Genomic DNA, 14680 nt, shown 5'->3' with positions numbered 1-14680 from the left:
TATTAATTTCATAATTTTGGGTCAATAATTAAAAAAGTGCCTCGTTAGGGCTGTATGTTAATTTTATTTTTTGAACTGTTGATTACCTGATAGAGTGAGTGTAAGAAGTGTAACGGCCTTCCAACCAAAACAAAAACAACATACATGTGCTTTTAATGTTTGTTTATTTGTACCATGTGACTATACCGATTTGAATATTAAAGGACACCAATAAAAATTATCATCACTTTGTAGTTGTTATTATTGATTTTATGTCATTATATATAAGTTAACTTACTATACACAAGCTTTTCATGCTTTAAGCATGGAGAGTTGTATAACAATGCAAAGAGGCTCTGAAAAGTGTATTCAAAAGAGCTAAAGTTAATATACATTTAGTTATTTATTAATGTGTAAAATGCACATCTTGGAAGCAAACAATTTCAATTTTGGATAATAAAAAAAAAATGTTTTTATAGTTGGCAAATTCTGTCATAACTCATGTCCACAAACATAACATATGAAGGTAAACATATAAAACAATATTCATTTTCATATCCTTTGCCTATAAAGTAGTACTATTTTTATTAGTTTATACTATATCTTATATATTTTTTTAAACAGAAAATGGAAATTGCAGTTTCCTTTCATCATGATCGTATATAGAACTATTAGTACAATCACATGACATGATTTCTAAGTTTGGTTGATGTTCAGTAGAGGTCATCTTCATATTTAAATATACAAAGTCACATGGTTCAAATAAACAAACATTTAAAGCACATTGTGCTTTTGTTTTGGTCGGAAGGCCGTTACACTCAGGTAATCAACATTTCAAAAAATAAAATAATATAGAGCCCTGACGAGAAACTTTTTAATTAGTGATCCAAAATTATGAAATTAATAGTCAGAGTTCGTATATATCATATATTAACATTCATCAAGGAATAAATGATTAATTTATAAAAATGAATTTTTAAGAATTTTTTCTGCAAATATATAAGGGTCAAATTGACAATAATTTGTGTTTATAAAGGAGTAGATCCGGCAAGGGCAGATTTCGGCCTCAAATTTCATGTTTATCTGACGAAAGATTTAAGCCACTTTTTAAAAATTTAAGTGTCTACTTTAGTTGATTCAATAAGTTTATATGAAAGATTTTAATTAGTTTCCTCATTAAAAACGCTCCAATTCAAGCTTAATTATGAAACATTTATCAAATATGCCAAAAAATGTTACTTTCCAGAATTTTTTTTGTCAAAATGAAAGTGTCCGCATCCGCATCCGTGTTCATCCTAATCCTTCATAAATGTTTTGTTTTCATCATCAAATACAATTCAATGTTAAGAATGAACACAAATGCAGCCACTTTCATTAAACACGGAAACGTTCTAAAATTTAACTAAAATGCATAAATTGTGAAGATTTTAGTAATTTTGGTATGACTTTAGGAAGCTTGTATCATGTTACAGTGAATTTGTATAATCAGGGATTATGTAGAGTCCCTAACTTTTTCAGGGACTATGTATAAGCACTGGTTAGTTTAGGGATTATATATAATCACTAGAATTTTCAGGGATTATGTGCACTCACTAGAAAAAACAATAGTCATTTTCATATCCTTTGCCTATAAAGTAGTACTATTTTTATTAGTTTATACTATATCTAATATATTTTTTTAAACAGAAAATGGAAATTGCGGTTTCCTTTCATCATGATCGTATGTAGAACTATTAGTACAATCACATGACATGATATCTAAGTTTGGTTGATGTTCAGAAGAGGTCATCTTCATATCTAAATATACAAAGTAACATGGTTCAAATAAACAAACATTAAAAGCACATTGTGCTTTTGTTTTGGTCGGAAGGCCGTTACACTCAGGTAATCAACATTTCAAAAAATAAAATATTATAGAGCCCTGACGAGAAACTTTTTAATTAGTGATCCAAAATTATGAAATTAATAGTCAGAGTTCGTATATATCATATATTAACATTCATCAAGGAATAAATGATTAATTTATAAAAATGAATTTTTAAGAATTTTTTCTGCAAATATATAAAAGTCAAATTGACAATAATTTGTGTTTATAAAGGAGTAGATCCGGCAAGGGCAGATTTCGGCCTCAAATTTCATGTTTATCTGACGAAAGATTTAAGCCACTTTTTAAAAATTTAAGTGTCTACTTTAGTTGATTCAATAAGTTTATATGAAAGATTTTAATTAGTTTCCTCATTAAAAACGCTCCAATTCAAGCTTAATTATGAAACATTTATCAAATATGCCAAAAAATGTTACTTTCCAGAATTTTTTTTGTCAAAATGAAAGTGTCCGCATCCGCATCCGTGTTCATCCTAATCCTTCATAAATGTTTTGTTTTCATCATCAAATACAATTCAATATTAAGAATGAACACAAATGCAGCCACTTTCATTAAAGACGGAAATGTTCTAAAATTTAACTAAAATGCATAAATTGTGAAGATTTTAGTAATTTTGATATGACTTTAGGAAGCTTGTATCATGTTACAGTGAATTTGTATAATCAGGGATTATGTAGAGTCCCTAACTTTTTCAGGGACTATGTATAAGCACTGGTTAGTTTAGGGATTATATATAATCACTAGAATTTTCAGGGATTATGTGCACTCACTAGAAAAAAAGTGAGGGATTATACAGAATAACTGAAATGATCCTAAAATATATAACACAATGAAAGACACAATGATATTAAAATGATAAGCACAATATAATTAAATGTTTAGCAAAATATATATAAAATAGTAGATGTTTTGTTTTTAATATTGACTTTATCAGAAACAATATCAACCAAACCCTTTTTGATACTATAAACTGTATCAGTATTAATAATAATAAGCAAGTCTACAAGGGCGGGTTGAGGAAGTCAGTATGACAATATTTAGTGGCATACTGATTGTTCTTTTTTTATCGTATTGTTTTAGCATTTGTTTGTTGGTTTATAATATGACGTCCTTATTACGCTTTGTAAACAAAGCCATGTTCTAATGAGCATAAAAAATATGTTTGACACATGCGCACGCACTTACTGTGTATATTAACGTTATTTTCATCGCTATCCTTTAAAATATATACATTTAAGCAGCTAGCATAAATTTTTATTATATAATTTTATAAAACAACATATATTTACCCTGCTCATAGTTTTAAAAAAATATGAATTGTAATGCACAAACTCCTCGGGGAGCAAACAGGAAAAGCCAAACATTTTTACAGTATTTTCGTACGCTTCGACCTTTAAATTACTGTATTTGTCCTATTAGAATCGAAAAAATTCCTTCGTGTCATGCTCTATGCTCATTTTAACATGGGTAGGCATTATATTTGACCACATTTTACACCTTGCTAACGCTCAGTGTAAACTATCGACAAATATAATGCCTACCCATGTTAAAATGAGCATAGAGCATGACATGAAGGAATTATTTCTTAAATAAAATGAAATTGTCATTAAAACTATGTTATGCGTAAAATCAGTTTGATAAATGCTAATGTTATCCACAATATTTTAAAACTTAACATTTTATTTACAAACTAAATTTGGATGGCATCGACTATTACACATTTTCACTGCTTTTTTTGCAGGCATATCTATCGTATTCATATATGTTTTGACCACAATGTCAACATTTAAAAACATTTTGTCCGCCATATCGAATCAGATTTTACGGCACGTCTTAGAGAAATAGGGGTGTCAAGGCAAACATCTGAAGGTATCAATGAAGGAAATCAACAACCTCAAACTGATTTCTTGTTTAAAAGTTATAAAGGTATCAGGATTATAATTTAGTACGCCAGACGCGCATTTGGTCTACATAAGACTCATCAGTGACGCTCTTAACAAAATATTTATAAAACCAAACAAGTACAAAGTTGAAGATCATTGAGGATCCTAAATTCCAAAAAATTGGGACAAATACGGCTAAGGTAATCTATGCTTGGGATGAGAAAATCCTTAGTTTTTCGAAAAATTTAAAGTTTTTTTAACAGGAAATTTATAAAAAAATGACCACATTATTAATATTCATGTCAATACCAAAATGTTGACTACTGCGCCGTTGATCAGAGCAGGATGCCGTGATATATAGCAAGGCGATATCCTTTTCAGTCTTTTCTTGAATAATGACCATTATTTTTTTTTAGATTTCCCTTTCCTAGAACCACTAGTAGAATTAGTTTGAGATATGCATATGTTGCATTTTGTTTTTCCTTTTCAATTTGCATTAACTTTTGAGCATACGTTTTCTTCAACCCAAGTAACATCTGTGCCTGTGCTTTCAACACTTGAATAAAATATAAAAGGGAACACTCATCAATTGAGATTCACATAGCAGATCAGGAATGAAAACTGTTTAGTACTTAAATTTATCTATGTTTATTTTTTCATAAATTTTTGAGCTTTTATTTGAGATTATTGATAATCCCTGAAATCATATTTGTAGAATAATAATTAAAATAATCAGTGATTATTAAAATCACTGGTCATTTTAAGGGAATTTATATGATCACTAATGATTTTATTGATTTAACATAATCCCTGATTATACAAATTCACTGTAACATATATACGTTGTATTGCCTAAAACAGCCCATATTTATGAAGTTCAAGCAATTAATAACTAAAAGTTTACATTTTAACGATTTTGTAAAACTGCTACAATGTACAATGCATATTTGGGCCAAAAAAGGGTCTAACAAGACCTACTTCTTTACTGTTTGCAAAAGAATGAATTATTCTAAAAATTAAGGAGTTTGTTATCCAAGACATAGATAGCCTAATTTGTATTTGGCACACCTTTTGGGATTTAGGGTCATCAATGGTCTCTAACTTAAGACTTGATTTGCTTATTATTTGAGCGTCACTTATTATTTGCATGTAGATGAAACGCGTCTGGCGTATTAAATTATAAGCCTGGTACCTTTCATAACTATTTGTATGTCGAAATGTATCATTGTATTGTTAAGTTCACAAGTTCATTTCTCTGTTCTGAATGTTCTTGCATTTATTTGTACTGTAGTCGTGTCATCATGTAATGGTGTCTTTTTATTGTAACATTTAACATTGCCATAAAAGCGAAAGGTTTGACTACCCACAAAATCAGGTTCAACCGACCATTTATGCCTTAAAATATCCTGTACCAAATGTTATCTTATAGTTCGTTTCTATGTGTGTTTCATTTTTTGTTGCACTTTGGTGTTTCTGTTGTTTCGTTGCTATCCTCTCATAGTTGATGCGTCCACTCAGTTTAGTTATAAACCCGGATATTTTTTCAATTCAATCTCAATTGATTTATAACCTTCGAATAGCAATATATTACTGTTGCTTTTATTCATGATACTGAACTCCTTAAGGGTTATATATATATATTAATAGAGACACAGAGTCCTGTGTTTATTTATAATGCATCAATTGTTATTTTACCTATTTTACTTAATATGTTCTTTTGTAAAATATTCTGAAATCGGACTCAAACCTCTTTTTAAACTGAGTTTTCCTTTGCATATTGCTAAGTGTTTAATTTATTCTTCATTGACTAGAGGTAAAGGTTGAAAATTGAGATCTCACAAAACTTGTTTAATCATGCAGCATTTCTGTGCATATCCCAAGACAGAAGCCTCTAGTCCAGTTGGTCTTGTATGCTTTTTTTAATTGATATCTATGACGTCCGTTTTTACTTCCGTGAGCGTAAAATAATAAAGTAAGCAGTTTAAACAGTTTAAACAGCTTATAATTGATCAACATACACGTATTACACTCACGTTACTTTAAATTGTGTCACCAGCTGATATACAAGTTGCATTTGAACTGATTTATTATAAAATGTTTGAATGTTCAAAGTTATTGAAAAATAATCAATATACTAAACCATGATTTGTCAATTTAAATAGAAAGAAGATTATTTTAAGAATCAAGCAAAATTTAAATATAATTACTGCAATACAAAGTTATATCGAATCTATTAAAATTGTCAAAAAAGGTGAGGTAAACCTTCGATATTCACTCATTCCGACGATTAAATAAAGTTCCATTCTTTGCTTCTTTTTAAAAATTGTCGAACAGGCTTAATGTAAAAGATAAGAATAACGATAAGATAATAATAAGGAAAAACGGAGCAAAACAATATATCTGCAACTTTCCATTTTGATAAATCGAAACACAATCGTTTGTTAGGATGGCCTCTCAAAAGTCGTCTCTTGTGAAATTAAATACAACGTATATTCCGCTTAGGTACCAACAAATATATTGTTGCAAAACACTTTAAAATTGAGAATGAAAATGGGCACACAAAATCATTAGAAAAGGGTAGAAAACATATGGTGGCCAGCAATGGCTTATCAACACAGCGAGAAAATCATACTACCAGAAGTTGGCTTCAGCTGGTCAATGAACCACATATGTACTTGTTTGTTGAAAATCGACATCAAACTAAACTCAAAAACATATATTGAATGAACTAAATTTAATAAAACAAGGCTCCTGAAAAGTGCACACATGCGGCGGAGTTACACTTGTGAACTACTAGCAGTTACTGACATGGACCTCAATTGAACTGATTTAAGGTTATGTCTTCATCATATAAAAACAAACATAATCTCTCCCATTAGGGATATAGTATCATACAACAATGAGATATACAAGAAGAGTATAACCCGTACCATGCCAACAACTGGTTTTAGAATACAATTCAATACAATACAAATATGTTTATGACAGGAAAATTGTGTATAAAAGAATATGTACACTATTGAAATATTTCAAATAAATTACGCCCGGCCCAATGGACATATAAGTCACTTCCAATAGATACTATAGTATTAATTCAGATTGACATCAGGAATTTTATATACATGTAAATGATTTAAAATAAGTGTTGTCTACGTTTTGTGAAAGAAAAAATCGATCATTCTTTCTTCTAATATGACTTTATGACTAAAGGCAACCATCGTAACCGATGAATTATCCATATTATATTTATTTTAAAAATCTGGTTTTTTTTCATTTTTCTAAAGCAATTTTTTCATCACTAACAATCTCATCATCCTTGTCATTAATTCCATTGGTAAAGAGGAATGTCTACGAGTCCCTAGCTGTTTGATTTTGTTCCAAAAATCTTAAGCATTATTCGTCGTCATAGTTTTAATATCAGTGCACATCTTCTTTAATACTGGCGAAGCTTAGTTCCTTTTTCACATTGGTACGTCCTTTGGACTTCAAATGCTGTTTTCTTTTAAATTCAAATTATATCATAATTTCTGTAGGTTATCGTTCCAAAATTGCTTTTCATCTTTAGTCCTTTTTTCGAGGTTGCACTGCTGTTAAAAACTGGAATTTTATCGTTCATCTCCTGTATTATTTATCACATAGTTCCGTGAATATGTTATCTATATATTTTTTGGAATATTCTCTAATTTCTTCAATGTGACTTATAACATTTAGCAATTAAATTTTACACATCAGAAGAATAAATATCATTTGGCATTAATTTTGATTTAAATTGCCTTGTTGATTGAGTAGGGCTGCCTTGAATGTTGTCTGTAAATGTGGATTTTATAAATACCAAGACTAAACTGTCTGGAAGTTTGCTATGTTTACCAAAGAAGTTGAAAAGATTTGTCTTTTCTACAATAGATCTTGTTGTGATTGTTTCATACGAAATACACTGGTCTCGATAATCTCCCTGATAAGAATGTGAAGTAATCTTTATCTTGATCAAATCTTCTATTCAAGACGAACATTTTCGATTAGATTCGTTCAAAAATTCCAAGAAACTGTTTCCATGTTGGTTAACGGGTTTTTATCAAGCGATAATCCTAACGGTAAGTCATCAAAATCTGAAAAATCCCTCAGTGATCCTATTCATGCGTTAAAATCGCAACATAGAAAAATAGCGTCTGTATTGCATTGTTCTTATATATCAGATAAGATATGTGCAAAATATCCTCCAAACTGAGTTTTCAGGAAATACATAACACGAAAATACCACAAAATTGAAAACTGTGCTTTTTACTGAAAATCTACCACATAAAACGCCATCTCGAGTTAGGTCAATCGTATCATATTTATATTCTTCAAAAATCCAGTATTAAATCAAGAGTCCTACACCACCTGATGCCTTTGGTGCATTCCTATGAATATATTGTCTATTAAATCATTTCAAAGTATAACCATCAACTTCAATTTCAAAGATTTCTTTCAAAATGCGTTTAAAAAAAATGCTTTCACATTCTCTAAAATTGCTGTACATATAATTCCTGATTATGTTGATTCCATCCGCAAATATTTAAGTGTCCCAATATTAATATTACCACAGTTTTCAGGGTGTTGTCCTATTGGTTCTTTGTTTCCATTTCAGTATTGTCAGTATCAGGAACCGATCCATTCGATTAATACGAATTTCCCGTTTGTTTTACGATTTACCTTGTGGAAATTACCGTAAAATCTTCCGTGTATTTGTTTCGATTTATCGTGATTTAGAGGACTGGATGTAAACATGTTTGTAATAATCAATAACTTTCAACATATATTTATAATTGAGTAATACTATTTTCTGATCCTAACTTTGAAATCTGAATTTAACGAGACCTGGTTTATTGTGAAATCTTGTTTTCAATCGTTTTGTTGCAATCAGTGATATTTGAGAAGAAACTTCACAGAAGCTGTCTCTTAACTGTTGAACTTTGTCTGGGAGATTCTTGCTTTCAGTGAATAGTATTTTTAAGCCCCACCTACGATAGTCCGTTCGTTCGTTCGTTCGTCTGCGAAGTTTCAGGTTAAAGTTTTTGGTCGAGGTATTTTTTGGTGAAGTTGAAGTCCAATCAACCTGAAACTTAGTAGATATGTTCCTTATGTTATGATCGTTCTAATTTTAATGTCAAATTAAAGTTCTAACCCAAATTTCACGGTCGCGTGAACAGAGAAAATAATAGTGCGAGTATGGCATCCGTGTTCTGGGGACACATTCTTGTGTTTACTGTTACTGTAACGTCATTATCGTTAAACGGGTAAAAAGATAAAAAGAATAATCACCTTCAAATAAAGTATAGCATTTTTTCATTGACAGTTCCATCAAAAGTTTCCGCAATACAATGCATCTGTAAAAAAATACAACTATACTATATACTATAATACGTGTGTTATATACTACAATAAGTGTGTCATATACTGTATCTTACATTAATTTGTAGGATCCTTTACTACAGATAATTTAGCTGATCTGTAACAATAACATCTTCATGCCTTATATATCATGTACTGTAGTACGCCGCTAGATTAAAACTGACGAAGAAAGGTAACTCATGGCCAGCGAAAGCTCTATTATTTGTAGAGCCCAGGTGGTCGTGTGGTGTAGCGGGACGGCTGCAGTGCAGGCGATTTGGTGTCACGATATCACAGTATAAATATAATATATATACAACTCATCTAAACATCAACCCCACAATGTTAGATCTGTAAATTTGCTTTCGCAAATTTTTGGGTCTTTCCTCGCCGGGATTCGAACCCATGCTACTGTGATATCGTGACACCAAATCGTCTGCACTGCGGCCGTCCCGCTAGACCACATGACCACCTGGGCTCTCAAATACAGAGCTTTCGCTGGCCGTGTGTTACGTTTCCACGTGAGTTTTAATCTAGCGGCGTACTACAGTACATGATATATAAGGCATGAAGATGTTATAGTTACAGATCAGCTAAATTATCTATAGTAAAGGGTCCTACAAATTAATGTAAGATACAGTCACAGAAAATAATTATAGAAAATATAAGAACGTCTGAGTCAGTGACAACTCTACAACAGATTTATCCATCAGATCGCCATCAATGGTGGTGATACATGGCTGTGAACATAATGTATATACAATTAAATATCAACCCAACAATGTTAGATCTGTTAATTTGCTTTCGCAAATTTTTTTTTCTTCCCTCGCCGGGATTCGAACCCATGCTACTGTGATATCGTGACACCAAACCGCCTGCACTGCAGCCGTCCCGCTAGACCACACGACCACCTGGGCTCTACAAAAAATAAAGCTGTCGGTGGCCGTGTGTTACCTTTCCTTTTATACTGCATAATAATAGACATTATACGTCCGTGGTACAAAACATCTGTATTACGGATGTTTAACGGACCTTTTACGGATGAGAAGTAACGGAAGTTGTACGTCCGTGGTACTATTCGTCCGTAGACGAGCCGTAAAACATATTTAGATATTTTACCTGTGTATGATGATCTATATGTACTTAGCAACTTAGTTGACATATCACAAATTAAGAACATTTGATTAATTTTTTTCTTCTCTGAAACAGTTACATTGCGTCCCCGAGGGTATCACCAGCCCAGAAGTCAACACTTCGATGTTGATTTGAATATCAATAATCTGGTCATTTTTTTGTAAATTTCCTGATTTTTCTATAAAAAAAAAACTGAAGGAGATAAACCGTATTTTGCACATTCTTAGATTTTTTTCTCTTCAACTTTGTACTTGTTTGTTTGGTTTTATAGATATTATGATATGATCGTCACTGATGAGTCTTATGTAGACGAAACGCGCGTTTGACGTACTTAATTATAAACCTGGTGCATTTGATTACTATTTACACTAGCCAGTCTAGCTTCATGATATTTTATAAAGGTGGGACTTGATAGCTATGTCTCAAAACTCAGATTTCTTTAACCTGTTAATAACAATTTAAACTGTATCTATTATGTATACACATGGAAAATTAAGAATTATTCAAGTGTATACTCTAGAAGCTTCTTATAAATAGCAAAAAAGTCCATAAAGGTTTCATAATTTTATTGACATTAAGTTATATTAACGCCAATGCCTATATTTACAAGTGAATGACAAAGTGCAAGTTAAATTAAGTGAGTATTCTAAAGACAACAGAGGATCAGTTTTATAATCAAAATTAATTTACCTGTATTAATACAACTAAAAAGAAGGCTCAAACGTATGACAAATCACAAGAGTGTGTTATTTCAATGCACTTATGGCTTGGTGTGCCCCCTTTACAATTTGCACACACGAGCACTCGGTCAAATGGGGTTGTTACACAGTTCATAATATACTGGGACAAGAAGATGGTTTAAATGAATTATTTACTTTTTTTCTTTTTTAGAACCAGTCGATGGCCAATTTTCAGATGAATTTTCATTTGGTAAGTGAATAAACGTTGTTGCATTTTAAATTCATTATCCTTGTACATGTTTGAAAATTTGGTTTTTAATAGGCGGGGGTTTATGAAAGAAAATGACGACTTCAGATCTTCAATTCCCCATCTAACATTAGAGTATATCGTCTATAAATATTCTTCACAGCTTTTTTCTGTTTTGTTTGTTTGTGTTACTTTGGGATATGTATTTCTTATACAAACACGGTTTAAACTTATGCTTTGAAAAGCATCTCAAAAATATATAAAACCAATTGAGTGTTATACTTTTATTCCGAGTGGTCATAATGACACGCAGATCTAGAGGTGCTTTTCAAAAAGCTGTTGCTATTCATTAACGAAGTAGAAAACCAACGCAATAAAGCTATTTACTGATTTTGGTGTTCAAGTTACAACAGAAGGTTTAGCTTATTGAAACTACAGTCAAAGATCAATGTATTGGTAAACTAAATTATTGACGGGTGAACTCTTTAATATGCCTCCATATGTTAATTAGAATATTGTTTTATCATATATACAGAACGCACAAAAGTTAAGCACCAAAATCAATTATTCCTCGAAAAAAGGAAACGTTCATGGAGCAATTTTGCTAACATATGCCATAAACAATCCACTAATATAATTTTTGTCAATTATGGAGGTTCCATGTATTTAGGTTTTACGTTCATAGAAATAGTGCAAATTACACAAATTAAAAACGGAATTAAAGTTTCAATGTGATTTTATTTTTTACAACAATTAATCACCAAATATCATTAATTTTTTTTTAGATATAAGTTTTGGTATGTTCTCCAAATCTAATGTCAATCTTTAAGTCAATAGCATGTGTAACAACCTCTCTTCCGGTACAGTTCCATAACACGACGTCGTTCCAAGCATTCAAAACTTTAGTTGTGGAAATCTAAGCCATTCATTAACAATTACAACTTCTAAATCGACAAAAATTTGTGAAGGTTGGTCTCTGCGATTGAGATTTCTGCCAATGACATCCCAGACATGTTCTATAGGGTTTATGTATGAAAACATGGAAGGCCAACAGATAGTGTAAATGGCTTTTTACTCTTTGGACTCGTTTACCATCAGTGCCCTGTGTGATCTGGCGTTGTCGTCCGTGTACAAGGGTCGTGACCATGTTGTCGCAGCTGGGGGATTATCAAAATAAAGGACTACAATGTTTTTATGCACTAAATCTTTATATGTCTGTCCGTTTATGTGACCCTGCAGGATATGCATACCCGGCTTTCAACGGTATAAGAAGCAACCCAGTACTGTAACACCACCAGGACCGAAAAAAAGCATTGGGCAAATGTTGTTTTGGTCCTGGGCCTTATTATTTTCGCACGAAATTCGTATTATGGCGTCTACTGGTCGAAACATGAACCGACTCATCTGACCAATGAGTGTTTTGTCAGGTTCACATGTTAGAGCATAGATAGTAATTCTCCTATTGAAGCCTGTCTGTACAGTGCCTGCCTGTTAGGGCATGCCTTTTGACAATACGACTTGCTATTCGGTTGCCTCTATGAAGTCGACGGAATCAATGTTCGAACACTAACACGACCACCAGGAGAAACAGTGTATTTGTTAACGCGGAGATGCACTTTTATAAAAAAAAAAATATTGCTTGGCTGCTCAGTGTATGTTGAAGGCTTTTCATAACACCAATCATAAATTTGTTATTCGCAATATTAAAAAATATTGCTAGTTATGTATCGGTGGTGCTTAACTTTTGGCGGACTGTATATATTTAAATAAAGCGTGTTAAGGTAAATTGATGATTATTTTCGTAAAATGAAATAAAATCGATTAAAAACTATTCGATTGAGATAAATATATCAAAGGTACCAAACTAATAAACTGATACGTTAAAGGCCGAATCAGATGTATTCAGTTAAAAACAGTCTGAGGAGCTACATGCATCAAAATGTATTGTTGTTTATTTGAATTGATTTTTCTAAAGCAGTTCTATCTCTGAACACTTTAATTTACTGTGGTACAGTTTCTTGTTAGAATTGTTAAAATCGGTTTCGAGGTAGAGGATTAGGAATCGGTTCAAGAATAGAAAGATTGCTATATAGAATGTCATGATATATATAAAAAAAATAAGATGTGGTAAGTTTGCCTGTTTAGATCTGGTCTAGATCTGGTTTGGATTACATCTGCCCCAATATATTTTAGCGTAGAACTGCCGAAAAATATTTGGAGTCGAATAGTTCTAATTGACGAAAGTAATGAAAATAATGGCCTCTCTCTGGTTAAGATTTAGAATGCATTTGAAGTTCTAGTTGTCGAAAAGTCCGGATGTTCCTTGTTAGCTTTATTTTCTCTGTTACCCATAATAATTAAATAAATGATAAAGACAATTTTTCTTGGTTTGAAATTTCCTTACCTTTGAATTACCACTGTCAGATTTCAATATGTATTACTTCAGTTTTAAATATTTACCCTTGTTTTATTTGTATTTTACAATACATGTCAAAAAGTTTGATTACACAATGACCATATATGTTCTGGTTTTATACTTTCGTTTACCTGACTGAACATATTGAGATAATACAATCTAGTGTAACATGTACAGATGGGTGTGGTCCTAACCTTGACAAAAGTTAACTTAGAGTTGAGAATTTTTAAGCAGTCAAGCAAGTTAACTTCGTCGTTGGTGGACCAGAACTACGGTCTGCTTTTTTAGGACTGCTGCAGAACTATCGACAGGTCTGCTCCAGACCAGACATGTGAACAAGTCTGCTTTTAACCAGTTCTGGGGACAGGTCTGCCCCAGACCAACCTGTGGACAAGTCTGCTTTTGACCAGTCCTGAGGACAGGTCTGCCTCAGACCAGACCTGTGGACAGGTCTGCTCCTGACCAGACCCGAGGACAGGTCTGCTTTTGATCAGACCTGTGGACAAGTCTGCTATTGACCAGACCTGTCTGCTTATGATAGTACATCGTTATAAGAGTTTTCATATCAGACTTGAACTTTAATTAAAATACGTAAACAACATTCGCATTGTTTTTCCACAGATATCATTTATTCTTTACTCGCTAGACTTTACTAGATATTATACAAATTCTCTTTTTTTTATTTGGTATTCTTAAATAAATTTTTAAAAAAATGCCTATACAATCACATAGAGTGGGTTTGTTTTATTAGAAGACGGATAGAAAGGTTGTCCAACGCTTCGGAGCAATATTCACGGGATATCAACAACATTGTCGACGTTGCTTCGTTCCCCGTTTTTTACCTGTCTCTTCCTTGATTTTACTGTATGCATAAATTTGTACATGCATGGATATATTTCATTGTTATTCAACTTCTTTGCATTGGATTAACTATTCTATTTTCCGCAGAACATTCTAACAGAAATTGTACAGTGTCCGTAAGCATACGGTGTGGTAAAACTATCATCAATCTCGTCAAATTCATCCGATTGGTCAAGAGAAGTTTTGTCTTTGCCGATTGTTTAACTTTGAGATAAGGGACGTCCC

General features: G+C 32.1%; 1 long non-coding RNA gene across 1 annotated transcript in view; it reads left to right on the top strand.

Moving 5' to 3' along the window:
• Positions 1-14680, top strand: part of LOC134695983 (uncharacterized) — a 70511-nt gene that overhangs the window by 29036 nt on the left and 26795 nt on the right. Inside the window, exon 3 of the long non-coding RNA XR_010102875.1 lies at positions 11143-11181. This is a non-coding gene — a long non-coding RNA (uncharacterized LOC134695983). The remainder of the gene's footprint in view (positions 1-11142; positions 11182-14680) is intronic.

This window comes from Mytilus trossulus, chromosome 14 (assembly GCF_036588685.1).
Source record: "Mytilus trossulus isolate FHL-02 chromosome 14, PNRI_Mtr1.1.1.hap1, whole genome shotgun sequence".
Lineage (NCBI taxonomy): Eukaryota > Metazoa > Mollusca > Bivalvia > Mytilida > Mytilidae > Mytilus > Mytilus trossulus.
Note: the sequence above shows the minus strand (reverse complement) of the source record. Positions and strands in the feature narration are given on the sequence as shown.